Source organism: Marmota monax, unplaced genomic scaffold (genome assembly GCF_021218885.2).
Source record: "Marmota monax isolate L192 unplaced genomic scaffold, Marmota_monax_Labrador192_F-V1.1 WCK01_AAM20220418_F8-fsc00038, whole genome shotgun sequence".
In the NCBI taxonomy this organism is placed as follows: domain Eukaryota; kingdom Metazoa; phylum Chordata; class Mammalia; order Rodentia; family Sciuridae; genus Marmota; species Marmota monax.
The window spans coordinates 12,660,010-12,687,070 of record NW_026692498.1 but is presented as its reverse complement, the minus strand read 5'-3'; the positions used below and the strand labels follow the sequence as shown (position 1 = coordinate 12,687,070).

The following is a 27,061-nucleotide window of genomic DNA, read 5'->3' as shown; positions in this document are numbered from 1 at the left end:
ACCACTGAACCTGGTTAAAGAGTTTTTTCTTCACCTTTAAGAATAATGAAAAAGAGACCTCTTGTCTATGAGGAGGGCATCTCAAGGTCCAATAGTTCTGTGACCTAGCATGATATATTGCCCAGATTAAGTTCTGTAATCCCCCAAGAAATGCAAAAGCCTACAAAAAATTATATGAACACAAAATTTTGTTCATATGAAACTGATATTAATCTCAGTCTGGAATCCATTTCTTTTTTTTTTTTTTTTTTTTTTTTTTTTGTCAATGGACCTTTTTTTTATTTATTTATTGTGGCTCTGAGAATCAAACCCAGTGCCTCACATGTATGCTAGGCAAGTGCTTTACCACTGATCTACAACCCCAGCCCCATTTCCCATTTCATTTCATCATTCAGTAAGTCCTTATTTTCTTACTTACTTATTATGTTTTTATAATTGAAAGCCTATAATGTGCTATAAAATTGGTTTATTGCAAGTTATTTACAGGACAGTCTACCCTTTTAATGTGTAGAGTTCCATGAAATTTGACAAATATATAAATTAAGTAGCCATGACTGTAATCAAAATACAGAATGCTTCCACCACCCCCAGATTTCCCCCATGCCACTGTGGAGTGAATACTTTTCCCCCACACCACCCTCTTCACCTGCAGACAAGATGCATTATGTGGGAAATTGGCTCTTTGTGATGGTTCATTTCCCATGTCACTTGACTGGTTAAGAGATACCTGGATTGCTGGTAAAACGTTATTTCTGGGTGGTTCTGTCTGGAGAGCTTAGTATTTGAATCTGTGGACCTAGTAAAACAGATCGTCTTTATAATGAGGGTGGGCATCATCCAGTCCATCAAGGGCCCAAATAGAAAAAAAAAAAAAAGTAGAAGAAGGGTGAACTTGCTCTCTGCCTGAACCGGGCCTCCCGTCAGCTCCTGCACCCAGACATCAATGCCACTGGGTTTGGGGCCTTGAGACTCAGAGCAGGACTAATAACCATTGGCTGTCTGGGTCCCAGGCTTGGGGATTTGGACTGCAATCATACCACTATTGCAATAGATTGAGTATCTTTGTCCCCACCACCCCAAATTCCCATGTTGAAACATACTCCCCAGGGTGATGGTGTTTGGAAGTAGAGCCTTTGGGAAGTGACTAAGTCTCAAGGGCACAGTCCTCATAGACTGCATTAGTGCCCTCCTAAAAGAGGCCCCAGAGAGCTCCTCTGCCCTTCCACTATCTCTGACAGGATGCAAGCCTTTGCCAGACACTGAAACTGCCAGGGCCTCACGTCTGGATCTCCCAGCCACCAGAACTGTGAAACACGAATTCCTGTTGTGTATCTTATAAAGCCCGGGGTGGTTTTTGTGGTGGTTGTTGTTTGTGTGTTTGTGTAGCTGCCCAAATGGACTAAGATACCCCCACAGGCCGATCTCTCACCATAAACCTCGTTCTGTATCCATCTGTGATCTATTGGTTCTGTTTCTCCGGAGAACCCAGGTCCAAGCACACATCATGTCGAATCCTATTTGGACTTTCCGGAGGGAACCCTTGATGTATCTTCTGTCCCTATAGTTTCCCCCTTTCCAGAAAGTCACATGAATACCACCATAGAGCACATAACACTTTGGGATGATTTATTTCCCTTAGCATAATGCTGCTGAAATTAGTTCACATCGTTGCATATGTCAGAAATTCGTGTTTTTTTGTTTTTTGTTTTCTCACTGTGGTATGGCTAGTACCACCATTGGCTTATCTATTCAGTTAAAAACATACAGTTTGTTTCCAGTTTTTGAGATTAATAGAATCACTATAAACATTCACATATAGGTCTCTGTGTAAACATGTGCTTTCATTTCTCTCCAGTAAATGCCTAGAAGTGGAACTGCCTAGTCATCTAGTGAGTGCTTTTACCTTCGAAAGAAACTTCTAGCCCAGAGTGGTAGTGCATACCTGTAATTTTGTCTCTTCCGGAGGCTGAGGCAGGAGGATTACAAGTTGGAGGCCAGCCTGGGAAACTTAAACCCTACCTCAAAGAAAAATTTAAAAAGGACTTGGGGTGTTGCTCAGTGTAAAAGCACCCCTGGGCTCAATCCCCAGTATCAAAAAAAATGAATGAATGAAAAAAGAATGAAATTTCAAAATTCTTCCTAAGTGGCTGGATGATTCCGCATTCCAATGAACAACATAGGACACTCTCAGCTGCTCCTCACCCTTACCAGTACGGGGTATTGTCAGTTGTATGATTTTATTTTGTGTTTTAGTTTTTCTACGAGGTATGTAGTGATATTTTATTGAGATTTAGTGTGCATTTTCCTAATAGCTAATAATATTGAGAATCTTTTTATGTTTTCATTTACCACCTCTATGTATTCTCTTTGGTGAAACATCTGTTCTTGGATCTGTGCCCATTTGTTTAGTTGGGTTGTTTGTTTTCTTATTATTGAATTATAAGAATTTTTGGTTTTTGTTTTTTGAGGTTCCCCTTACCACACCCAGGGATTTAATCTAGGGCACTTTATCACTGAGTCACATCCCCAGCCCTTTTTATTTTTCATTTCAAGACAGGGTCTCACTGAGTTACCTAGGGTCTCACTAAATTGCTGAAGCTGGCCTCAAACTTCAGAACCTCCTGCCTCAGCCTCCTGAGCTGCTGGGATTACAGGCATGCGTCACTGTGCCCAGTGAATTAAAAGAATTTTTAAACAAATTCTGAATACAAGAATTTTATCAGGTAAACCTTTTACAATTTTTTTTTCTCCCAGTTAGTGACTTCTCTTTTCCTTTAACAATGTCTTCCCTACACTGAGGACCTATCCATATCTTGCCTTATGTATCTCTTCATCTGGCTGGTTGTTTGTATCCTTTAAAATATCCTTTACAATAAACTGATATATTCTTTAAAAATAGTGTCTTTAGAGAAACAAACTTTTTTATGTTGATGAAATTAAATTTATTCATTTTTTTAGTTTCTGGATCATACTGTATGTGTCTTATTTAAGAAATGTTGCCTAACCAATGATCACAAAGTTTTCCCTCCTCTCTCTTCTTCTAGAAGAAATCCCCGATACTTCAGGTTTCACATCTTGCTCCGTGATAAGCCCTGCCTTTTCAAAACTTTCAGTGGAGTGATTTCCAATGAGACCTTGCCCTGGAACGTGTGTGCTGTGTTTGAAAACCTTCAAAGACGATCTCCCAAAAAGAGGGAATAAAGTTTCTTTGATGGATAAAAATTTTGATTACAAAAGATCTTGAATTAAATTTACTTTCACAAGATCAAAATTTTTAAATACCTCTGTCAAAAAAAGTTTTGTTTTGTTTTGTTTTGTTTCTCAGAATCACCTTCAATTCCCCATGCATGTATGAGTCACGGCCTACTGCAGACGGGGAACCCAGCAGGGTACTGAGGAAACCTGTCTCCTTGACCAAACTTCAACCAGACTTCTCTGAACCCCCTCCCAACTATGCACAGACCCCAGCCACCCCCCATCCTTGCCCTGCACAAAGCCCAGTTTCAGCAAGAATCATGCAAGCTCAGTTTATGAAGAATCCACACACCCTTGATATCTAATCATCCTGCTTCAGCAAGAATCCAGCTAAGTCGGCTCTCCAAGATTCCCTCAGCCTGAGGTCTCCTCTTAGCAATTTTCTATCCACCAGCACCCTCCTCTGACTCTTCTTTGTGGTTATAAATCCCGCCTTACTGTACTTGTAGTTGAGTCAACAATCTTGACACCTATTGCAACAGTCCTGAATGAAGTTTTCCTTACCATTTTATCTAGCGTCAGAATTTTTTTTTTTAACTTAACAATAGTTGGGGGTCGGGGAAGAAAAATAAAAAATAAAAAGCAAAATGTCTTGAGCTCATGGATCTCGATACCACAAAATTAAATAAGGGCCAGAAGAAAGGAGTAACCAGTTCCTCTGATGCTGGGGTTGAAATCAAGAATGAAGAGAGGAAGTTGGATCCGAATTGTCATGAATGGGGAGCCGTGGGTCTTTAATGATGAAGGAGCAGAAGACTCAAGGACTAGGCAGCAGGTGTCCTAGTTCATTTTAGGCTGCTGTAATAGAATGCTCCAGACTAATTTACAATGAACAGAAACAATTCTGGATACTATACTTATATTCAGCACATTTGGCTCCTGGTTCTGGAGGCTGGCAAGTCCAAGAACAAGGGGTGCCACTGGTACAGGCTTTCCTACCGTGTCATAACAGGCCAAAGGGCATCACACAGTGAAACAGAGCAAGAGGTTGGACTTGCAGCTTCCAGTCCTTTCATAATCAGCACCAATACAGTCACGAGGGGGGATCCCCCGTGAGCCAAACAGCTCCCATTGGCTCTCACCTCCCAACACTGCTGCACTGGGGAGCAAGTGTGCCATACAAGGACTTAGTGAACACACGGCAACCCAGCAAGGAAATGTGGCAAGAAAGAAGCTGGAGAGGAAGACCACGGCTCAGAGGGCTCCGGGGTAAAGGAAACAGGAGACGTGAATTACACTTTAGAGGAGTCATTCTGATTGCTCTGTGAAGCTTTGACTGGAGTAGTGCTAGAGCAAAGATGGGGATGCTGTTGGGAGGTCGGAGGAGAGATGACAGAGACCCACTGAGCAGCAGAGTGGGGGAGAGGGGGGTGTAGATGACACAATCTGCAGGACCTGGTGACTTGACTACATGGTAGGAAAGCAGAATGAGGGGCAGTCAGAGTACCTGCGTGGTGTCTGACTGGGGTGGGGTGTGGTGATGCAATCCCCCAAGAAGAGAAATTCAGAAGGGTGTATGTTTGGGGGCAAAACCGCTTGTTCTGTTTGGATAATTTGTGGTCTGGGTTGAATTGTTAGGGTTTAAATATTAGGTTTCTCCCAAAAGCTCACCTGTGAGACAATGCCAAGGAAGTGTAGAGGGGAGATGACGGGGTTATGAGAGCCTTAACCTACTCAGTGTGTTAATCCCCTGGTAGGGATTGATTTGGTGGTAACTGTGGCAGGTAAGGGGGTGGCAAGAGGAGGTGGGTCATTGGGGACATGACTTTATCTGCGGTAAGGGGAGTCTCTCCCTGCTTCCTGGTGCAGGGCACTGAGCCACTTTCCTCCATCACACTTGTCCGCCATGATGTTCTGCCTCACCTCGAACCTCAAGGAATGGAGCCAGCCATCTATGGACTGACACCTCTGAAACCATGAACCCCCCAAAAACTTTTCCTCCTCTAAAATTGTTCATCATGTCTTTTGTCACAGCAGTGAAAAAACTGACTAAAACACCACCTAAAAATCATATCTTGAAGCCTCAACCCCCAGTGCCTCAGATTATGACCTTATTTACAGATAGGGTCTTCAGAAAGGTAAGAAAATTAAAATGTGGTCATTAGGGTGTGGCCAGATCCAAGTAACTGGTTTCCTTGAAGAAAAAAGGGGGGAGTTTGGGCACAGAGATACACATAAACCAAAGACAGTGCAAAGAGACAGAGAGAGAAGACAAGCCGAGCAGAGACCTTGCAAATTAAGATCACATATTCTAACTGCAGCATTTCCTAAAAATGTCCCTAAGGGAGTGATATTGTTCTACTCAAACTGTACCACACCTACCTGTCAAAACAGAATTAATGACATTTACTCCCTGTCTACTAAGTGCAGATAATCTGACATATACAGATGTACTATTTCACCATATCCTCTCAAGAATCGTGTGAGATATTATCCCCATTATACAAAGAAAGAAGTTCACCCAGCAGTTAAGCAGCTAGTCCAAGGCCGTGCAGCACAGACTGGTTACATACTGTGCCCAGGATACACAACCAGGAAGAGATGACTAGAAACTGAACCTCAGTTTAGTTCTGGAGTCTCCAGGTTGAACCTCTGGACTATGGCCTTTGTGACAGGTGCACACAGGAAAGCACAAGGAATGGGTTTGATGAGCCCAGGGAGTACAAGAAACTATACCTACTTTAGCAGAGCTTCTGGAAAGTTCTAAGGGGGTTAAGCAACATGCAAAGGCAGGAGCATTTTAATTTCTGGAATCAGTGTAATTTTACCAAGCAGACCGGTTTACACCCGTGACCTTCAGTCCCCAAAAGTCTTCATAAAATCCCTTTGTAAAAGCCCATCTTCCCTCTCTTACCCATTACAAAACTTTTAATTATATAATCATTGAGAGAAAATATAGCATAATTTTTGAGATACATTCTCAAAATAAGGAAGTACTTTCTAACCAAGAAATTGTAAGAGTTCCTCCCTCCCCCAAATAAGGGGATGATGAATTAGACCATATAAAAAATAGGTAATTTCTGCATAGCATAGAGTAAGTATCATAATAAAAAGACAAATGGCAAGTCTGGGGAATACATTTGCAAAATTAGTCCCCCGCAGGGCACACGCGGTGGTGGGGGTGGCGAGGAGGCGGTGGCCCTTTGCAGCTCAGAGGAAGGGTGCGCATGCGCAGGGCTCTGTTCAATCCCCAGCGTTAAATATATACATTTTAAATGTCCTGAATCTGAAGAAAATACAAAGAACAACTAGGAACCAGAAAGAAAACATTAACGATATAACAGAAAACCTGACAAGAGGTAAAGAGTTTAAAAGAAAGGACATGAGAAGGATTTTGAATTCTTTACCCTGCGCACATTAATTTTTCAAAAAGTATTTTTAATTTCAATAAATAAAATATAAGTCTGTGGACCAGAGGTTAATCAACAAGGCAGGAAGTGGACTTCGGAATGCTCAACTCCGTGGTGCGGTAGCGGCTTTTAAAGGTAGTGCGGGAGGAGCTTAGACGATGGCACGTACTGAGCGGCAGGGCGACGCTGGGGACTCCGCGGAGTCAGCTCAAGAGTCCTGAGCTGCAGGCAGCTCCACCAAGGGCGCAGGCGCAGGCTGCTGTGAAGAGCCACTTGCACTTCCCAGGACATGCCACATGGGGGCAGCCCATTCGACTGAACGCTCAGGAAAGCGGGGACAGGGCTGCAGGGCTGGAAACGCCAACGGGACTCTGGCTAGACCGCTCCTCTCCAGCTTCCTCAAGCAAAATGTGGCTCGAGAGGCAACACAGAACTCAAAAAGACCGCCTTGCAGCACGAGCTGGTTCCACTGGGGCTCGAACCCAGGGCCTTCTGCGTGTAAAGCAGACGTGATAACCGCTACACTATGGAACCACGTGCAAGGAGTAGGCACCAAGGTTACTTAATTCAAGATAATAAATTTTAATAAGGTACAAAGAAACCGAAACTGGATGTTCAGGGACTGCGGATGGAGGAAAAAGCTCCAAAAGAAATACAAACGTTCCAACGCTCAAAGGAAAAAGGCTGTTGATTTAAGACTGAGCACGCTGCGGACACCGTGGAAACGACCGCGACTGCAGCTTCCGGAAACAAAACCAAAATCCAAGGTTTAAAAATGGTTAAGGTGAAGGGGGCTGGGGGCGGGGAAAAAAAGAAAAGCACCTCCGTGGTTCCACTGGGGCTCGAACCCAGGACCTTCTGCGTGTAAAGCAGACGTGATAACCGCTACACTATGGAACCCCGTAGGCACCAGGCGGGCCGGGATATCATAACTGCGCACAAAGACAATGTAACTGTAAACGAGATTAGGTTGGGCGCTTGGCAAACGTGCTCGGAAAGAAATTTTCCAAAGCTTTTCAGATTTTCTGGCGCGGATCCCAGGCAAGGCTTTCCTCGGCCACACGGCTGCGTGGTTACTCTGGGGAAGGCAGCGCTCGGCTCCCGGCTGCGCGCGGCTCCTGCCCTGATGTATAAAGCGCGAAAGAAAACCAGCTGTCTGGCTCTGTGGCGCAATGGATAGCGCATTGGACTTCTAGATAAATGGAGGAATTCAAAGGTTGTGGGTTCGAGTCCCACCAGAGTCGCTTTTTTTAAATAAACGGGACAGCAAGTAGGAACGAAAATCGAGGATCAAAACTGCAACCACCCAGGGGGGGTCACGAACTGGAAGGACTCAAGAGATTTCAGTCCCTTAATATGTCCCCTTACCAAATAAAAGCAAGAATCAAACAAAGGAAAAACCCTTGCTTGGGCGTGCTGGGGTTCCTGCCACCCGAAATGATCCCGCTACTTTTTCCAATCACTGTCACGAGGCTCCAATTCCTGGTCACCAAATGAAGACGTTAGCGAGATACGAGCAAAAGTTACTGAGGAGTCCCCGCCATCACCATCACCATCACCATCACTCCGGGTTATTTTTTAATTCCAAGAATTTTTTTTAATTTTAGAACTTTAAAAAAAAAAAAAAGCCCAAAATTGCCGAAGTAATCAAAAACCAAATTAAGGGGTCCTCAGTTACCAGAATGGCCGAGTGGTTAAGGCGTTGGACTTAAGATCCAATGGATTTATATCCGCGTGGGTTCGAACCCCACTTCTGGTAAAGAGTGGTTGTGTTTTCTAAATCCTGAGTTTGTTTCCAAATAGACCTTAAACGCAAGTCCTCAAAGGAGGGAGAGATCACGTGTTAACGTGAAAAAAGATACCTGTTTTTCGCCAGTAAATAAAACTTGAAGGACACCTTTGGAGCTGATGCTTTGCCAAGTGGAAAGAAAACTTCTGGTTGAAATTTATAATTCTTTGAGTTTAAAGGTACAGAACAAGGACATTGTGCTGTAAATACGTTCACTGGTAGCAGGGGTTTTGTTGTTTTGGTTTTTTTTTCTTTTTTTTTTTTTTTTTCTTTTAGATCCTGTAAGCTCCAAGTACTGTTCTAAATGATCCCAGTGACTCGGGAGGCTGAGGCAGAGAACTGCAAATTGCAAGTTAGAGGCCAGCCTGGGCAAGTTGACAAGGCCCTATCTCAGAATAAAAATAAATAAATAAATAAAAAGGGCTGAGGATGCAGTTCAGTGGTAGAGCGCCCCTGGGTCCAATTCCCCAGTGTCACCACAGAGAGAGAGAGAGAGAGAAAAGATGAAGCAAGGTGGCACAGTGTAGTGGCATAGAGTTGTCCTTTACTTGACATTAATATTCAACCCTCCCAACCAAATAAGAACTCCCAAGGATCAATTCTGTCCCTCCTCCTCCACTCTAAGCCTTCCCTGACCAATGGCCTTCATTCAACTAGCCCCTCATTCAAGGAGTCTCTGAGAATTTGCCTTGCAGGAGGCACTGAGCCACGCGTGGGGGAACGTAGAAATATCCTAAAAGGAAAAAACACAGCCATGTGGGAAGGCTCAGAGCCCCCGGTTCCCAGCCCATCTGGAAAGGATCAAGCAGGGACCTCTGGACACCTCTTGCACTCTAAGATAGGCCAGAATTCCCCAATCCAAAAGGTGTTAGAGTGTGGGATGTGCTAATCTTTCAAGTTGGGCATGGAGGGGAAAAGAGCACTTAGGAAGTACTGAATGAAATGCAGGCAGCTCCAGTTACTACTGGACGCTGAGCAGGACTGTCCCACACTATGGACACTGGATGAGAAGGCAGTTTGAGGCCTGTGTTTGAGCTGAACAGGTCTTCATGCTCTTGTTCATTAGGATCCATCCTCAGCAGCCACTGTGAACTTGGTGCCTTGAAAGAAGCCAAGCTTCGGAGGTAGACAGAGGAACAGGGCAAAGGCTCATAACTTGCCTGGGGCTGTGAGGCTTGGCAAGAGGGCTGCTTGGGGGAGGGGGTCTAGTTTTAGTGTTCTCCTTTGAACCTAAATTTGCTATCCCATGTTTAGAGATTGGCATCTTTCTCTTGTGAAAACTGAATCTAACACGTGTGTGATTTTCCAATACCAACAATCCCCTCCAAAACTATGAGGCATTGAGGAGGAAGTTTGTGTTTTTAATCTTTCTCTGTGGAATACTTAGAAAACAGCTCAAAGATGCAGCTTAAAGATACACAATGGAATTTTACTCAGCAATAAAAAAGAATAAAATCATGGCATTTGCAGGTAAATTGCTGGAAAAGATAATGCTAAGTGAAGTTAGCCAATCCCAAAAAAACAAATGCTGAATGTTGTCTCTGATATAAGGAGGCTGATTCATAGTGGTGTAGGGAGGGGGAACATGGGAGGAATAGACGAACTCTAGATAGAGAAGAGGGGAGGGAGGGAAAGGGAGGAGGCAGGAGATTAACAAGAATGGTGGAATGTGATGGACATCATTATCCAAAGTACATATATGAAGACACGAATTGGGTGTCAACCTACTTTATATTCAGAGATATGAAAAATTTTGGTATATATGTGTAATAAGAATTGTAATGCAAAAAAAAAAAAACACAAGTACATGTATAAAGACATGAATTGATGTGAAAATACTTTATACAAAGATATGAAAGATTATGCTCTATATGTGTAATAAGAATTGTAATACATTCCACTGTCATGTATTTAAAAAAATAAAATCAATTTTAAAAAAAAAAGAAAGAAAATCACATACACACACACAAAAAAAAAAAAAAAAAACAGCTCAAAGAAGTTTGGATCTGAGAAGCCAACTAGGAGATCCTAAAAGCTTGTAATAATGTAACAGATCACAGATTTTTCACTTATTTTACTACAAAAATAACACATTCTTGTTTTTTAAATTCCAATAATACAGATATGTGTGATAAAGGAAACAGTGAGAGATTCATTGTCATCCTTAAAAAAAGACATCTTTATTAGATTTTTTGATATATATTTATATACATATATACATATATGGCATATATAACTAAGTATAATTCATATGTGCACATATTCTTTCATTTTTCACCAATAAATATATACACATCGTATGGCACATTGCATCCTTTATATCCAGCATAACCTGAATATCTTATATCTTTCCATAACTGGCTATTTTTATTATTTGTTTGTTTGTTTGTTTATTATTTAGCACTGGGGATTGAACCCAAGGACACTTTTCCACTACATCCCAGTCCTTTACCACTGAGCTACAACCCCAGCCCTCCGCTGATCCCTTCATACATAATTTCCTCATTGCTTCCTGATATGGTGGGTTGCCTCTTAACTCCAAGAGCTAAAATGTGTGCGAGGCTCCAACCTTATATGATTCCAAATGCTCCCCTTCCGGCAATCTTTTCCAATGCCTTTCAGAATGATATGGCAAAGAAGTTATGAAGAAGCAGGACAAGTCTTTAAAAAAATGACTAATGACATGCATTCAGGAAACAGCTGCCAAGATAACAGGTCTCCCTTTAAAAAGATTAAAAAGTAGCCCTTAATTTGCATGTTCAGCATCTTTCTCCACCGAAGCAGACTCCCAGCGAAGTAAATGATGTCATTGCCCGTTTGCCATTCCCTCTGATCAGAATTCTTTTTCCAAGTCTTCAGGGGCCGATCCCAGTCACCATTCATGGCTCGGTTTAGGCCTAACCCTAGAGAGCGTGGCTGGGTGGTCCTGGCCCCATCCTCCCAGGTGCGCCAAGGCTGGCTCCAGCACCTCAGCGCTCGCCTGAGGACCTCGGGTTTGCTGTGATCCGGCCCCACCGAGGACGGACAGCGAGGCTTTGCAGCGCCACGAGTTTGCTGAGGTCCTGGAGTGCAGAGGGCATTCAGTGGGGGTCTGTCGGATGGTAGCCCAACTATTGGACACCTGAGCATGCATCTTCCTCCCTAGACGTTCCAGGGCTCTTCTCCTACCAAGACCGGGATTAGAAATCGGTCCAGAGGTTCTGAATCTGGGGAATTTGACATGGAAGTGCCCCATAGGGCGCCTGAGATTGGGGCTTGCGGCTGGTCAGACAGGAAGCTGTGCTGTTAAACTTTATATTCTACATGTGATGAGAGAAGGGCAGCATTTGTCCAGACGCCAGCTCTTCTCGATTTTGTAGGAACACTTTGTCATCCGAAAGACCCGGGATTTTAATCCAGGAGGGAAAGAATGCTGGCACGTGGCCTGTTTTACTGCAGATAGATTAAGGGAAGACTATCCTTGCAGAGCCCGGATAGCTCAGTCGGTAGAGCATCAGACTTTTAATCTGAGGGTCCAGGGTTCAAGTCCCTGTTCGGGCGTGTGTGTTGTTTTAAGCCTCAAAACGAACTTGCTTGAGTCTGTAGCTGAGCAAGCAGCAGAGAAGACACAACCCGAAAGGTTGTTTGCTGCGCTATACCTGGAATTTACTGAAAAAGTGAAAGTGTCCAACGTGGACATTTTTCCCCTTAAGTCTGATAAGTACTACTTTTATATTCAAAATGTCAATAAATACATAAGTAATACAGTTGCACAACCAATAAAAATAAATAAAGTTGCACACCTGTCAGAATCACAAGAGTAATACTTTGGGCAGGAATTCTGCAGCTTTGGGCACCGAGGAATGTGTTCGGGCACTTTTTTATTAAAAGCTCAGTGAGGAAACTGAGATTTGAAGAAATATTTCCGGTAATGCATCATTTACAAGTCCCCAACGAGGCACGGTCCTTCACCAGATTCATGGGCTCCTTACTTTGTGAGTCTTGCAGTGGAAATAAATGTTTTTAGGGTCATCTTTATATCTGTCACTGTTAAGAAAATTTGCATCCCTAGTAAGGTAAGTACACTAAGGACAAACAACCCAACACCTTCCACCTGTGTGGTAGACATGCCAGCCTCCACAAAATAATGCTTTGCCCCATATATTGCTACAAGTAGTACATGGAGCGACTATGGACTTGGAAACAGATTATCCTGAGATTTAAGAGGCTTAAACTCTTTGGGGTCCTCATAATGCTAAACTAAATAAAATTAACTCATTCTGTACCCCTTGAAGGGATACACATAAAGCTCTGTGTGTACGCGTAGGGTGTGGGCTTTCAGTGTAGGTGTACTTGTGCAAATGGGGCTCAGGAAGAACATTTGGTGCACTTCATTCAACAAAAGGATCTGCCGAAACCCGGGATCGAACCAGGGACCTTTAGATCTTCAGTCTAACGCTCTCCCAACTGAGCTATTTCGGCAAGGACAAGAGTAGGTGGTACGGTGCTGGAGGGAAATTTAAAAGACAAAGAAAAAAATGTTCATTTCCTTTCACCTCCAAATTTTTTAGTCCCTAATTTCATGTTCAAAAGTGTATTCTTTAAAAAAAAAAAGTGTATTATTTTTAGCCATGAAATTTTGAGAACAGTGACATAGAATATTAATTCCTGTCATATGGGGACACTTTTGTGTTCTGCATCGTCCCAGATTACCTTTCATTGTCTTCCTAATTCTTTCTCTACCTCTAATGAGAATAACAACAGCCACTGAAAACCCTCTCTGTGCCCAACACTTGATCTATTTGGTTGCATTCAGTCTCTACACACCACATGTGTCATAATGTTGATATGATGTTAGAGTCTGTAAACAAGTCAAAATAACACCTGGCATTTTGTCAGGGGAATGTTAAAGTTCATAAACAAGTCTGGATGGTGCTTGGCAAAATGCCAGAGGGAGTGGTTTGAGAAGTAACAAAAGCGAGCCATTAAGTGTGGAGATTCCTTATTGGTTGACTGATGTATCTAGTTTATGCTAATTAGATAAGCTGTGTGGAATGTATGAATACTGCTCCTGTCCTGCAATAAATGGCTCCTACTCCTGCTGTATCAACGTACACAAGTTATTCGTCACCCCCCGGTTATTTTGCTGCAGCCAGACTGCGGCAATATGATGATACAATAATTCTTGAAATAAATCATTTGCCCCCAGCCATCCAGAACTGAACCAGATCCGTCTGACTGTTCTGAAGACTGAAAGGGCATGGTTGAGACTTTAGTTTTTAGTCTGTCATTTTTCACCAAAGGGAAAGGAGATGAACTGGAAGAAGAAAGACCAGAAAGAACCAACACTCTCCACCACCTGCCCTGTCTTGCCCAGCCTGGACTGTCCTAATTGAGTCAAAAAGATTGGAGCAGAGACTCTACTTTTAAAAGCTGCCAAAAGTGGATTTGATCAGGTTCCAAGGGACTCCCTCAGGGAGAAGGAGGAAAATTGGGGTGTTTGCCACAGCTCCTTATCTGTTTTTCTCCCTGGAATGCTTTCTGACAGTCTCACCCAACCATTCCACTCTTTCTTGGATCAGTGACCACTGGTTACATGAATATGGGTTTATAATCTTTGGCAAATATTTCTTTGAAATGGCTCCTTACCTGTTCCAATATGTATCTTTTGATTCAGTTCTAAATTGAAAACTCTTTAGTAATAATAATAATTACCATCTATCCACTGCCTGCTTTCAGGCAAAGCCCCTGTTAAGCACTGCACAGGGTTTCCTATCTCATTTAATTAACACAAAAACTTTATGTGATGGAAGCTATTTTTATTATTATTACAAATTATTATTCCCAAGGAAGCTGAGTTTTAGAGAGGAGGAGATGGTAATTGTGGAATCTGTGTGGATCCTGAGTGAAGGGTGAAGACCCTGCCTCAAATTCAAGTTCCACCTTCACCTTGACCTTTCCCTCTAATCATCACTGGCTGGGGACCAAAGTCCATCACCTGCTAAGAGGGCAGCTGACTCCTTCAGGCCACCTTCCCATACTGTCAATGAAATTAAGCTGGGCTTCTTTCTGTGGCCTGGCTGAACCAAGGAAGGCTCAATCTCTGGTTAGTCAAGAGCCGCACCTGGACTCTCAACTGCCCAGGGAAAATTAGTTCACCTGGGTGACCTTGTGCCTGAGCTTTTTATGTTAACAAGCCAACTTCCTAAAGGCTTGCTGTAGGTGAAATTTCCCCATATTTGGGTGGGTGCTTTTTATCATTTTGTCCCATTCCAGCGCCTTTTATGCATTCTCTCCCAGCGTGCGCCCTCCTTCCCCCACTAACAGAAGCTGGTATGTCAACCTCAACTTCACTCTGTACTCTGGTCACACTTTGGGACCGGCCGGGGTGGGTGTGATTTGGTCTAGTTTAGAGAGGGGAGTTGCTCTGTTTGAGACTTCAGATGATCTCTTCCTTTTCAGGGAAAAAAAAAAAAAAAGTCTAAGGGACGGGTTGAAAGGTGCAGGGTCCGTGCCATATTCGCAGGCACCTAGCAGGAGCAAAACCCAAGATAGCCAGCAAGGGAACGAAGCGAGGTCGCAGAGGAGCTTGTTTCCCATCCTGCAATGCAACAGCAGTAGTTGGGATTCAGCAGAAGGGAGATAGGCTGCAGGATAAAGGTGTCTGCATGCGCCACGATGATAGATTAGAAGTCTCTGGATGCCTTCGCACAAGGACCTACAAGTATTCATCCTCCTTAATGCCCTTGCTTCTTTGCAAGAACTGTTTGGAGTCATTGGAGTAGGCACTGCAGGAATTCAGCATTCCTCTCTCTAAAGGTGCTTGGGATCTGAAAACTAGTTCTTATTTGATTAATAAAAAAGGAAGCTGCGCCCGAACAGGGACTTGAACCCTGGACCCTCAGATTAAAAGTCTGATGCTCTACCGACTGAGCTATCCGGGCCCACAGCACAGCTGCCACTTTATTGAGAGAAAACTGTAATCATTTTTGCTGCACAGTAATAACCATATCATTGGCGAGTTTCTGGGTTCCTCGTTAGTGCGCGATTCAATCTAATCCCCAAGTACGGACCCCATGGAAGCGAGGAGAGGACGAAGTGAGGAAATCTGGAGAGCACGTGGCTCATGTATGCCTTGGCAGCTGGATACAGACTCTTTTTAAAATAAAATAAAACACGCTCCTCATTTATTTGGAGGCACCTGCACCCTGGCACACGTGCACCCCGAGTTCTGCAAAATTGCTCGAAAAGGAAATCCTCCTCCTAACCGTCCCCACCCCTGCGCGGTGCTCCGTCCTAAACCCAAAGCGTACAGGTTCAGAGACCACAGTTCGGAGGTTAAAGGCATCAAGACGCCACTTCCAATTCCTTGCCCCCCGCCGACATGCCCACTTCAAAAGACAGAGACCTGGGAAGCGAACCGAAGCGGCTGCAGCCCGGGCGGCCTCCGGGAAGCCGGCCCCACGCCCCCGGGTCCCGGCGGGCAGGTCCCTGCGCACGCGCAGCTCAGAGCGGTTCGCTGGCCGAATCCACCGCGGGCCCCCTGCTGCTCACCTGTAAGCCGCGCTATTTTCACAGCGCAGATCCGGTCACAACCTTCAGTTCTCTGAGCCTCTGTTCTGTCGCTAGTTGGAATGTCACCTCCCTTTCAACGTCTGTCCCCTCGTGGCTCCCAAGCACCTGTCGAGAAAGAAGAATAATTTTACTTTCTACCTTTTGGAATTCTCAGCTGAGACCCTTGTGACAAAAGACAGAATAATGAGAAAAGCAACGCGAAATGTATTAACATGTGCATTTCACGTATACATGGGAGAGAGCCAGGGAATGTGTGATTCTTAAAGGGATGCTCTAGAATTCCAGTTTATATAATAGCATCTTCAACAAAGAACGTTAAATTTTTGGAGAAGTGACAAGAAATATAGGACCCTACCTCTCCAGGGACAATAAATTACAGGAGATAGATAGATGGCAAAGTATTGGTAGATAAAGGTAGTTAGCAAAGTCATACAGAGAGATTCCTCCAGTGCCATCTCCACACTGATAAGGGAATAAGACTACATTCAGTGACCAACCTTTGTCCTTCTTGGTAGATAAGAGAATAGGAACATCTTTGTAAATTATGTCCTATTTTTAGACAATTGAGGGAAAGGTAGAGAACTTCTTGGGGTACCTGCTCCTTAAATGCTTTCAACTCAAAATAATTCTTATGCTAAAATGGCATATTTCGGGGTAGCATATTTCAGTTATCTTTTCCAGATTTGAGAACATTGTTTAAATGCCATCCTCTCTAGGAAGCTCCCTATGACATGAGCAGCTGGCAGAGTAGCATGTGGCAGGGAAAATCAGAAAACCTTAGGACTACACCTTGGAAAGTGAGTTGGAGTTTGCACACCTGCAGGAAGCTGACCCAGTCAGAACTCCACAGTCTTCTCTGAGCTTCTTGCTCAGATCGCAAGAGGATTCAGGGATTCTCCTTTTCTCTTCAGTCAGAAAGCTGGACAGGGTTACAGGCCCAACACTTCCTAGGAGTGTGACTCCCACCTCTACATCCCCGAGGTAGCTGTCCTAGGCTCAGAGCTGTAGAAACAGGCTTCCACTCTCCATTTCCTGTGCATGATGTGACACTTTAAAATGTGCTGTCAGGATTCTCCAGAAAACCAATAGGAAACACACAGACAAGGAGAGAGTTTTTTTAAGAACTTGGTTCAAACACTGGGGTTGACAAGTTCAAATCCTTTAGGGCAGATTGACAGAAAATTCACATAAGAGTTGACGTTGGGGTCTTGAATTCAAATTCAGCAGGTCGTAAGCTGGAGACTCCAGCAGGTTTTTTGTATCAAAATTTGAGAAGTATGTCTTCATCAGAAAAAAAAAAAAATCCTTTTTTGCTCTTGAGGGTGTCTGATGACTGGATGAGGTACAATCACATTAGGGAGGGTAATTGACTTTACAATGGAATATTACTCAGCAATAAAAGAGAATAGGTGCTGGGGTTGTGACTCAGTGGTAGAGCGCTTGTCTAGCATGTGTGAGGCACTGGGTTCCATTCTCAGCACCACTATAAATAAGTAAATAAAATAAAAGAGAATAAAATCACGCATTTGCAGGCAAAACCTACTGATGGAAATGTTTACTTATTTAGCATAAAAGAGTAGGGTTTATTCAAGTGAGAAAAGACAAACTCCTGTAGGTTGAGGGGGCTGGAATAGGGATTGCCACTTAAATGTACTAGTCTAGGTGTTTATACAGCTACTGGGTAGGGCATTGATCATTATCTATGCTAATCAGGTATTGGAAAAGTACCAGTACTGTTGGTCAAAATCTATGCTAAACAGCTATTGAAAGACTGTTAGGCTATTGGTTAGAACTCGAGTCTGTAGCCTTCACTCAGGTCTGTCCCATGATCATACTTTTTTTTTTTTTTTTTAAATACTAGGAATTGAACCCAGAGCTTTACTACTGAGCCACGTCCCCAACCCTTTTATTTTTTATTTTGAGACAGGGTCTTGCTAAATTGCTGAGGCTGGCCACAGACTTGCCATCCTCCTACCTCAGCCTCCGTAGCCACTGGGATTACAGGATTGTGCTACCACCAGCTCCATGATCACATCTTTAAAATAAATACATTCACAATAACATCTAGACTGGTCCTAGACCAAACAATTGGACATCCTGGCCTAACCAGGATGGCCTTAGGCGTGAGCCTAAGCAACTCCATTTTAAAGCTCCAGTTTGAAACCTGCAATCTCACGAGGCAGGCCTATGGAGCCCTCCAGTATGGCCCTCAGGCACAAACAAATCACTTCTCCCCACCCTGACAAACTCAGTGAAGTCTCTGGCATGTTGTCCTCACCCCGATAAAGGGGGAACAGCGAGAAAATCAGTTTGGGGACCACCAGACCAGATGTTTTAACATCAGATAAATGACATAACTGAGAGACCCGATGGCCGCTGATAGAGATTGAAAGCGGTGTCAAAAGCCCCAAAATTTGGTATAAATAATGGAGCAGAAGAGACATTCAGCCAGCCGACACTAATGCCGGAGAGCACTCACTCTCACGCTGGAGAGCCTGATGAGGACCTGGACTGACATCCCAACTCTTCTCATCCTTTGCCTGATCCTCTGCATTTTTCTCACCTCTCTCAAACTCTACAACCACATCTTGACCCTGGTGAGAGCCGCAACTTCTCCCTACGACCCAGGAGAAGCCTGCCTTGGTTCCTGACTGATCACTACGGTCTGAGTGAATGTGCATCTGCTGGACTTAAAGCCTAAGGCTTGAGACTTTTGATCTGACAGTAGAACTTTGCCTGCAGAGAGAATGTCTGTCATGAGCCTGTCATGATTAAGTGTGTTTGCAGTGCTTAGAATTAATCTAGAATTGTTTGCTGTGGCTTAATTAATCTAGAATTGTTTGCTGTGAATTAATTATGTCTATTGCAGTGCCTAGCATCCAGGATTGTCATTTTCTTGATTAAGAACCTATAGAGCAGGCTGGAGATACAGCTCGGTTGGTAGCGTGATTGCCTCAAATGCACAAAACTCTGGGTTTAATCCATAGCACCACCACCAAAAATAAATAAATAAATAAATAAAACATTGAGTGATTTGAGCGAATAAAGCATTGACAAAGGCAGAAGTGCATAGACATTCTTTATTTCTCCCATTCGACTACATAATTGAGAAACAGACCCATCACGCACTCTGACAGGCATCATGCAAAGTTTGAACTGCCCAATTTATTAGACCACCGTTTTTGTTTCCTTCCTTTTGGTCATTGTTGGATTTTCAAGGGTCTCTTACTTGAAAAACCCAGCCATTTGGAAGAGGAAGCCTAGCTGACATCTTGGCAGATTAACAGAAAGGGAAGGCTGTATGTAAATAGGGCTGCAGAGTGTTTGTCTCCATTTTGCCTTTTGCCAGTGAGTTCTTAGAATGTGAGAACTAGACCTTGACCCTCTCTCCACAAGGTTCAGCCTGACTCCTACCTTTAAAAAAAAAAAAAAAAGTGTGTGTTTCAATAGTTAAACTGTGGAGCCAACCTAGATGCCCTTCAATAGATGAATGGATTTTAAAATATGGCATATGTACACAATGGAATATTACTCAGCAATAAAAGAGAACAAAATCATGGCATTTGCAGGTAAATGGATGGCACTGGAGAAGATAATGCTAAGCGAAGTTAGCCAGTCCCAATAAAACAAATGCCAAATGTTTTCTCTGATATAAGGAGGCTGACTCATAGAGGGATAAGGAGAGGGAGCATGGGAGGAATAGATGAATTCTAGATAGGGCAGAGGGGTTGAAGGGGAAGGGAGGGGGTATGGGGTTAGAAATGATAGTGGAATGTAATGATCATTATTATCCAAAGTACATGTATAAAGACACGAATTGGTTTGAATATACTTTGTATACAACCAAAGATATGAAAAATGGTGCTCTATATGTGTAATAAGAATTGTAATGCATTCCACTGTCATATATTAAAAAAAAAAAAAAAGTGTGTGTTTGTTCAATTGCTTTCACTTGAGTGGAGTGGTTCCCTAACAAGGATTTTTGGTTTGGGGTTTTGAGGGTTTTTGTTGCTTTTGTTTTTAGGATTCAGTCCTGAGCCTCTAGATTCTTTTGTCCTTTAACCCAATCCTAAAGGAATGTGAACAACTCTGGAGACCTGGGGTCAGGTGAAGTGGCTTGTTCCTGGGGTCTTTCTTGGTGATTTCTGCCACTGGTTGATGGGTGCAAATGCACTTGTAAACTTTGAAATATGGAGGACCAGAAATAGCAAAGGTCTGCTTTGAAATTCAGTTCCTCCTAAGTAGAGTGTCTGAGAATTTTTGCTGGGTCTTAAGATGGGTGCTACATAGAGGGCAGAGAGGCCAGAGGATATGATGTACACTAGTGGCTTGTGATTCACCAAGTAAAAATACAGGGTGCCCACCGAAATCCGAATTTTACAGAAACAAGGAATATGCTCTTTGTTATGTCCCATGCAATATTTGAGACAACGCTTACACTAAAGGGTATGTGTTGTTTCTCTGCAATTCGGATTTGAGTGGGCGTCCTAGATTTTTGTCTGGTTAAACCAGAAGGGTCTTCCGATGCCCCCTCCAAGAGCTGGCTTGGGGTCCTTGTTACACTAGCTGAACAAAGTCTGGGCGCCTGACGCTCTCCAAGATTTCTTTGGCCACCAAGGTGCGCGAGCGGCAGCGGTTCGCGGAGTCCTGCAGGTCCCGGGACCCAGCCGCCCACATCTGGCCGCGGAACCGCTGCCCTTTGAGAAAGGCTCCGGAGGCTGCAGATGCAGGACGGTCATGGAAAACAAGAAAGGACGAGGGCTAGAGTACTTCGAAGTGAGCTGGGGACTGCGTAGTCAAATCAGGGGACACTAACTTGGTAACTTGGACCAGGAGCCTTTTACAAGAGTTTAAGGGGAACAATTAGGTGAGTCTTTTCAAGCGCAAGTGCGAATACTCACAGACCACCCATTTCGATCCCTTTAAAGGGGGTGGGATTAATACAGGTCAATGGCTGAGAAACTAGCTAGTGGTGACAATATGACAATTGCAAAACTACCGAAACCCGGGATCGAACCAGGGACCTTTAGATCTTCAGTCTAACGCTCTCCCAACTGAGCTATTTCGGCTGCTTTTGGTTAGACTTTTTTTTTTCTTTCTGTAATTATTATGAAATAATGCTTCTTTCCTGGTAACGAAAGTGGTCATTTTGCAAGTTTGGTTGGGAATGGGCGTGTTACAAGTGTTGGAGATGATAATGAAAGGACCTTGTTCACAAGCTAGAAATAAAAACTATTTTTCTCGAGTTTTTTTTTTTTAATTTTCTCTAATGGCTCTGCAATTTGTTTTCTAATTTTAAAATAATTTACGATGAACCTCGCGACCCTGTCTCAAAATTTGAGAGATGTTGGTTAAGGATCTGGGGGTGTAGCTCAGTGGTAAAACTCCGCTTGGGTTCAGTTGCCAGTACTTAGGGCACAGAGTGAAAGGGGCGTGGTGGGTAGGGATCATGAACTTTTTTTCATGGCAGTATAGGGGCCTATTTCATGTTGTTTAATCCATGCAAAACATTGGATTATATGGAAATAACACAAACTATTCAATCAGACTTTCCCCCCTAAGTTTCATTATTTTCTCCCAGATATAATTATTTAAAATACTGCCTTTGGGGGGGGGGGTGTTACATATTTGTTCTGTGTGAAGGCAGATCTTGCAAGGACAAAAGATATATTTTAAATTTTTTTTTTTTATACAGATATCATCAATTTGGACTTCAGAAATGTTTAGAAGAGTACAAGAAGGCCTAGCATTTGCAAGGCACTGGATTTGATTGATCCTCAGGGCAACATACACGCGCCACAGGAAGGCCATGTGTAAAGGCTTCACAAGTAGATTTCTACTGTTATATATAGTCACTGTATTTGTTAAAAGGATTGGTTTGCTAAGCTTAGTATTAAAAATACACTTCCATTTTTGTAATCCCGTCTTGACTTTTCTTTTTTTAAAAGTTTTAAATGCATATTGTTGAGAAATAGAATTGGACCAAACCTCTTTCAAGCTCTATGAAACAAGCTGTGGTTTAATAATATCCCTCATATGCTGATTCTGTTCCACCTCCGCCTCCTGTTTCAAAAGTTTGCATCTCTTGCATTCATTCACTTAAAATGTGTTTTAAATAAACTCCATAAGACTGTTAATTCAGTGCTTCATATTCACTTGTTTCATAACTGGGAAAAGAACACAGGCTTATTATAGCTTGAAATGAAACTGACCTTAGTTTAGAATTTATATTAAAAAAAAAAAGACTTAAAGTGGAGGTTGATTCCAGATTGCCCTTCTCAAGACAGTAAGGAGAGAATGTTTCTGAGGTGAGAAGTATGGAGCCTAAACTAGATAGCATCAAAGTTTTTTCAGACTCTAGGAGTCTATCATTTGTTTAGCTTAAATGTTACCTTTTTGCTTTCACTCATAATTCTACTAGGAAAAAAAAAATCCTAAAATGTCTCCCCGAGACACCCTCCCAGCCAATCAAGTGCCCTGGTTAATCCCTGGGACTGTTAATATGGATTTCACCCCTGTGATTATGTTAGATTTTATACCAAGGCTGAACTCTAAAATATGTGATTATCTAGGTGCACCTGAACTAATCACATGAGCCTTTAAAAGCAGATTTATTTTTCCCCCAGATGGTCACAGAGGGACTCAAAGATTCAAAATGCAAGGGGGGATTCAATGCTGCCGTGCTGGTTTGAAGATGGAGACTGCAAGGCAAGGAATATGGGCAGGCTCTGGTTGCTGAGAGCAAATGCCAGCTGACAGCCAGAAAGAAAACTCTCCCTCAGTTCTACCTCTGCAAGAAACTGAAGTCTGCCAAGAGTGAGCTTGGAAGTACATTTCCCCCCAGTGCCTGCAGATGAGAACTCAACCTGGTTGACACTGATTTCAGCCTTGTGATACTCTGAGAACCCAGTCCGTATCACGTGGGACTTCTCACCCTCAGAATCATGAGCTAATACACAGTCACTAAGTTCATCTTAATTAGGTATGCAGCAATAGAAAACTAATATAGCAGTATAGATGCCCTAGGCTTGGTTTCCCAAGTGTACTTTTTTTTTATTTTTCTTTTTTTGTACCAGGGGTTGATTCTAGGGACCCTTAACTACTGAGTCACATCCTCAGCCCTTTTTATTTTTTGAGACAGGGTCTTACTAAATTGCTTAGGCCCTTCTAAATTTCTGAGGCTGGGTTTGAATTTGCAATCCTCCTGCCTCAGCCTCCCAAACCACTGGGATTACAGATGTGCACCACCCACCTGGCCCAAATAGTACATTTAAAACATAATCTGATCACTTACTTGTCTATGATTTTGGGCAAGTCGGTTCCTTTGTGTTCATATTATAGATATAGTTGTGTTAATAACCACATAGTTCAATTAGCATACGTGTATAATTATACTAACCCTATGCTGAGAGCCATAGCTAAGTAGGTACGACGCATGGCAATTTCCTTGTCAGCCTACCCCATGTTGCTTAGAGGAAGGACTCTCCATTGTGGACCCAGGTCATTTGCAGTGACTTTGCATGAAAGGTGACCTTGCTCAAGGACCAGGGCAGATTCGGGTTTAGGGTGATCAGGGTTTAGGGCGGATCGGGGTTTAGGGTGGTTCCAGGTTTAAGGTGATTCCTGCTGGGAATAGGGCGTATCCTACTGCCTCAGGCGCCTTGAGTTCCCATTGAGTTCTCGCGGGATTCAGAGAGTATTTGGGATACAGAGCCCGGTGGAGAGTGTGAATTTTCCCCAGAATGTCCGCCTAGAGTGCCGGTGACAGTTTGAGAATAAAGAGTTGCTGTTTGAATCTACAAGGTGTGTGGTGGCTCGTGATTTTGTGCCCAGCCAGACTGCGGCAACCCTAGCCCTAATTTACTCACAATCTTTGCAAATGAGGTCCAGGTATTATATTTACATTTTAACTTGGGCAAGTGACTTTTAATCTGCACTTTCTCTCGGTCTCTCAGTGCTCACAAATATAGCTACCACTTGTAATATCCAATATTTTTTGTTATTATTTGACATCTATACAGGCATCTCCAACAAAGCATATCCGAAAATGAACCTACATTCCCCCTTCAACTTATTTATCTTACTATCAACTTCCATCAAAGTTTCCTAAGTTAGAAAATTACAAATTCCCTTCTCCTTCTTCTACTTTCCATTCATAATCACACCCAAGTGTTATTTATTCCATCTCACTATTTCTGGAATCTACTTCTTTTTCTCTTTCTATCCTCTCCACCTCTAAATTATTTTTCCTACCTATAACTCATTTTCGACACTGGAACCCAACATCCTGCTTAAAAATTCTCCCTTACTGGGCTGGAGTATAGCTTAGGTGGTAGGGAACCTGTCTAGCGTGTGAGATGGGCCCTGGGTTTAATTCCTAGCACTGCAGGAAAAGGATAAGAGGAAAAACCCTTCACTGTCTCTCTGGTTAAAACCAAAAACTTAGGTTATGTAAGTTCTTCAACAGCTGTCCTCACCTTCTCTAGTATCATATCTTCTTGACTCTAAATTATAGCTTTTCTGGCTGTCATGATGCTTTTTGTGACCTTAATCTTCAGTTTTAGTCATGCAAGATTTTCCACCTTGTCTTTCCCCAAGCCCGTTTAACCCACAACCCTTAGCTCACATTTTCTATTTTCAAAAGCTCTGACCCTTTGAGCTAGGGTTGTAGCTTAGTGGTTGAGCACTTGCCTCGCAGGAGTGAGGCATTGAGTTCAACGCGAGTTCGACGCTCAGCAACACATAAAATAAATTAAAAAACAAAGATTAAAAAAAAAAAAGCTCTGGTCAGTCCCTCCCCTCCCTCCAGGCTTGTTGCCCCTCTGTAGGACTTTTTATACCACTTACCAAAAACAGATTGCAACTACCTGTTAGGTTACCTAAGTTTTTTCTTGCCATTTATATCCCCAGTCTATGTTATAGAACAGGCTGGAGTAAATGTGGAATGAATGAGTGAATGAAAAAAATTCTAGTCAGATCCCAGGACCAACTGGGTGACTTCAAAAATCACCTGGTCAACCTCTGTAAAGTTATTTGTAGATTCTTAGCTCTTTAGTTTCTTTTGCAAATCAAAACTACTCTAAGATGTCATCTCACTCCAGTCAGAATGGCTGCTATTATGAAGACAAACAACAATAAATATTGGGGAGAAGGTGGGGGGAAAGATACATTCATACATTGCTGGTGGGACTGCAAATTGGTGCAGCCAATATGGAAAGCAGTATGGAGATTCCTTGGAAAACTGGGAATGGAACCACCATTTGACCCAGCTATCCCTCTCCTTGGTCTATACCTCAAAGACTTAAAAACAGCATACTACAGGAACACAGCCACATCAATGTTTACAGCAGCACAATTCACAATAGCTAAACTGTGGAGCCAACCTAGATGCCCTTCAGTGGATGAATGGATAAAAAAAAGTGTGGCATATATACACAATGGAATTTTACTCAGCAATAAAAGAGAATAAAATCATGGCATTTGCAGGTAAATGCATGGTGTTGGAGAAGATAATGTTAAGTGAAGTTAGCCAATCCCAAAAAACCAAATGCGGAATGTTTTCTCTAATATAAAGAGGCGGACTCATAATGGGGGGGAGGGGGAGATGGGAGGAATAGATGAATTCTAGATAGGACAGAGGGGTGGGAGGGAAAAGGAAGGGGCAGAGGGTTAGCAAGGATGGTGGAATGTGATAGACATGTGATAGACATATCCAAAATACATGAATGAAGACACGAATTGGTGTCAACATACTTTACATACAACCGGAGATATGAAAAATTGTACTGTATATGTGTAACAAGAATTGTAATGCATTTCGCTGTCATTTATTTTAAAAAATCAATAAAAAATAAAGATAACACATCTGGTTATCCTGCTTTCTTCTCCTGAAGTATCAATACCAAGCAAAGAAAGGGTACTTGCAAAGACAATTGGGAAGTGTAAAAGTCAACTTGAATTGCCAACTTGATTGGATTAGGAGATTACAATGATTAAGAGGATTATCGGTGTGTCAATGGGGTGTGTCTAAATATGATTGGCATGTGGGATAGCCAACTGAAATGGAGACTCTCCCTAAGCATGGGCAGCACTGACCAATAGGATGATGGCTTGGATGGAATAAAAATCAGAACAAAGCAGCAGCAGCAGCAGATGCAAGCTAGATTCTTCTTGAATGGGTTCTTGAATACTGCTGTGGTGGTCTGAGGATATGGAATTCTCACTTCTTCACTCTTCCAAAGCGGACTCTGATAGTGATTCTCCAGAAGGCTTAGGTCTCAGACTAGTGGTAGCACGGTTGATCCCTCTTTTTCTTGGGCTTCAGCCTCTTGGACTGTGCAGCTACTGGTTCTCCCAGCTCTCCAGCCTGCAGACAGCCATTGTGGATTACCCAGTTCCTGGTCGTGTAAGCCAACCTACTAAGCCCCTTTTTATGATTATACTTCCTGTTCATTCTATTCCTCTAGAGAACCCTAAAACAGGAAGAAAGCCTGAGAATTTAACTACAGTTCAATTTATGAGCTTTGTAAGGGAAAACTCTGTAAAACTTGGAATTCTTCCCACTGGTTAGGGTAGAGTATGGGGCAAAAGCTTTATAAAATTTTTAAGCTTTTAGAAGCAAGTTCTATATTTTGATAACAATCTTAAGAATTTCACAAAATATATAATCTATAGCAAACACAGTCCAAAGAGTTTCCTACACCTTTTAGGACTGTACTGTATGTAGGTTGTTTCTAAATTATGTTGCTGAATGTAGAGCATATCCTTGAAATATACAGATTTAACATTTTTTGTAGGGTTTCACAAGTACCTGATCAGTGTAATAATTTATAATTTTCATGACTCATAATTTTGAATCGTAACCAAGAAAGGAAGACCCCAGGGTTCACATCACAACACATAATCACATTAAAGTTCTCAAGGAGGGATCATTAAATGTTTTGTTTGCCTCGTGTGGAAAATTATATCTCACAGTGGTATTCAAGTTTGCAGGATGTAGTTCTCACAAGGTTAAGCATCTACTGCAGTGGTTTTTAGCTTATGAGAAAACTTTACTGAAATTTAACATCCAATCCTGCAATAAAAGTTAGGCAAATTGAGAAGGCAGGTAGCC

At 42.7% G+C, this 27,061-nt stretch overlaps 8 non-coding genes across 8 annotated transcripts; 3 read left to right on the top strand and 5 right to left on the bottom strand.

The window, feature by feature from the left end:
* Positions 1–7,066: 7,066 nt before the first annotated feature.
* Positions 7,067–7,139, bottom strand: Trnav-uac (transfer RNA valine (anticodon UAC)). The gene has a single exon. It is a non-coding gene; the product is annotated as a tRNA-Val (tRNA).
* Positions 7,140–7,432: 293 nt separating this feature from the next.
* On the bottom strand, positions 7,433–7,505 carry Trnav-uac (transfer RNA valine (anticodon UAC)). Its single transcript has one exon. It is a non-coding gene; the product is annotated as a tRNA-Val (tRNA).
* A 258-nt stretch (positions 7,506–7,763) lies between these two features.
* Trnar-ucu (transfer RNA arginine (anticodon UCU)) lies at positions 7,764–7,849 on the top strand. Its single transcript is given in 2 exon segments — positions 7,764–7,800; positions 7,814–7,849. It is a non-coding gene; the product is annotated as a tRNA-Arg (tRNA).
* A 432-nt stretch (positions 7,850–8,281) lies between these two features.
* Positions 8,282–8,364, top strand: Trnal-uaa (transfer RNA leucine (anticodon UAA)). The gene has a single exon. It is a non-coding gene; the product is annotated as a tRNA-Leu (tRNA).
* Positions 8,365–11,861: 3,497 nt separating this feature from the next.
* Positions 11,862–11,934, top strand: Trnak-uuu (transfer RNA lysine (anticodon UUU)). Its single transcript has one exon. It is a non-coding gene; the product is annotated as a tRNA-Lys (tRNA).
* Positions 11,935–12,782: 848 nt separating this feature from the next.
* Trnaf-gaa (transfer RNA phenylalanine (anticodon GAA)) lies at positions 12,783–12,855 on the bottom strand. Its single transcript has one exon. It is a non-coding gene; the product is annotated as a tRNA-Phe (tRNA).
* Positions 12,856–15,244: 2,389 nt separating this feature from the next.
* Trnak-uuu (transfer RNA lysine (anticodon UUU)) lies at positions 15,245–15,317 on the bottom strand. Its single transcript has one exon. It is a non-coding gene; the product is annotated as a tRNA-Lys (tRNA).
* Positions 15,318–20,944: 5,627 nt separating this feature from the next.
* On the bottom strand, positions 20,945–21,017 carry Trnaf-gaa (transfer RNA phenylalanine (anticodon GAA)). Its single transcript has one exon. It is a non-coding gene; the product is annotated as a tRNA-Phe (tRNA).
* Positions 21,018–27,061: the final 6,044 nt, after the last annotated feature.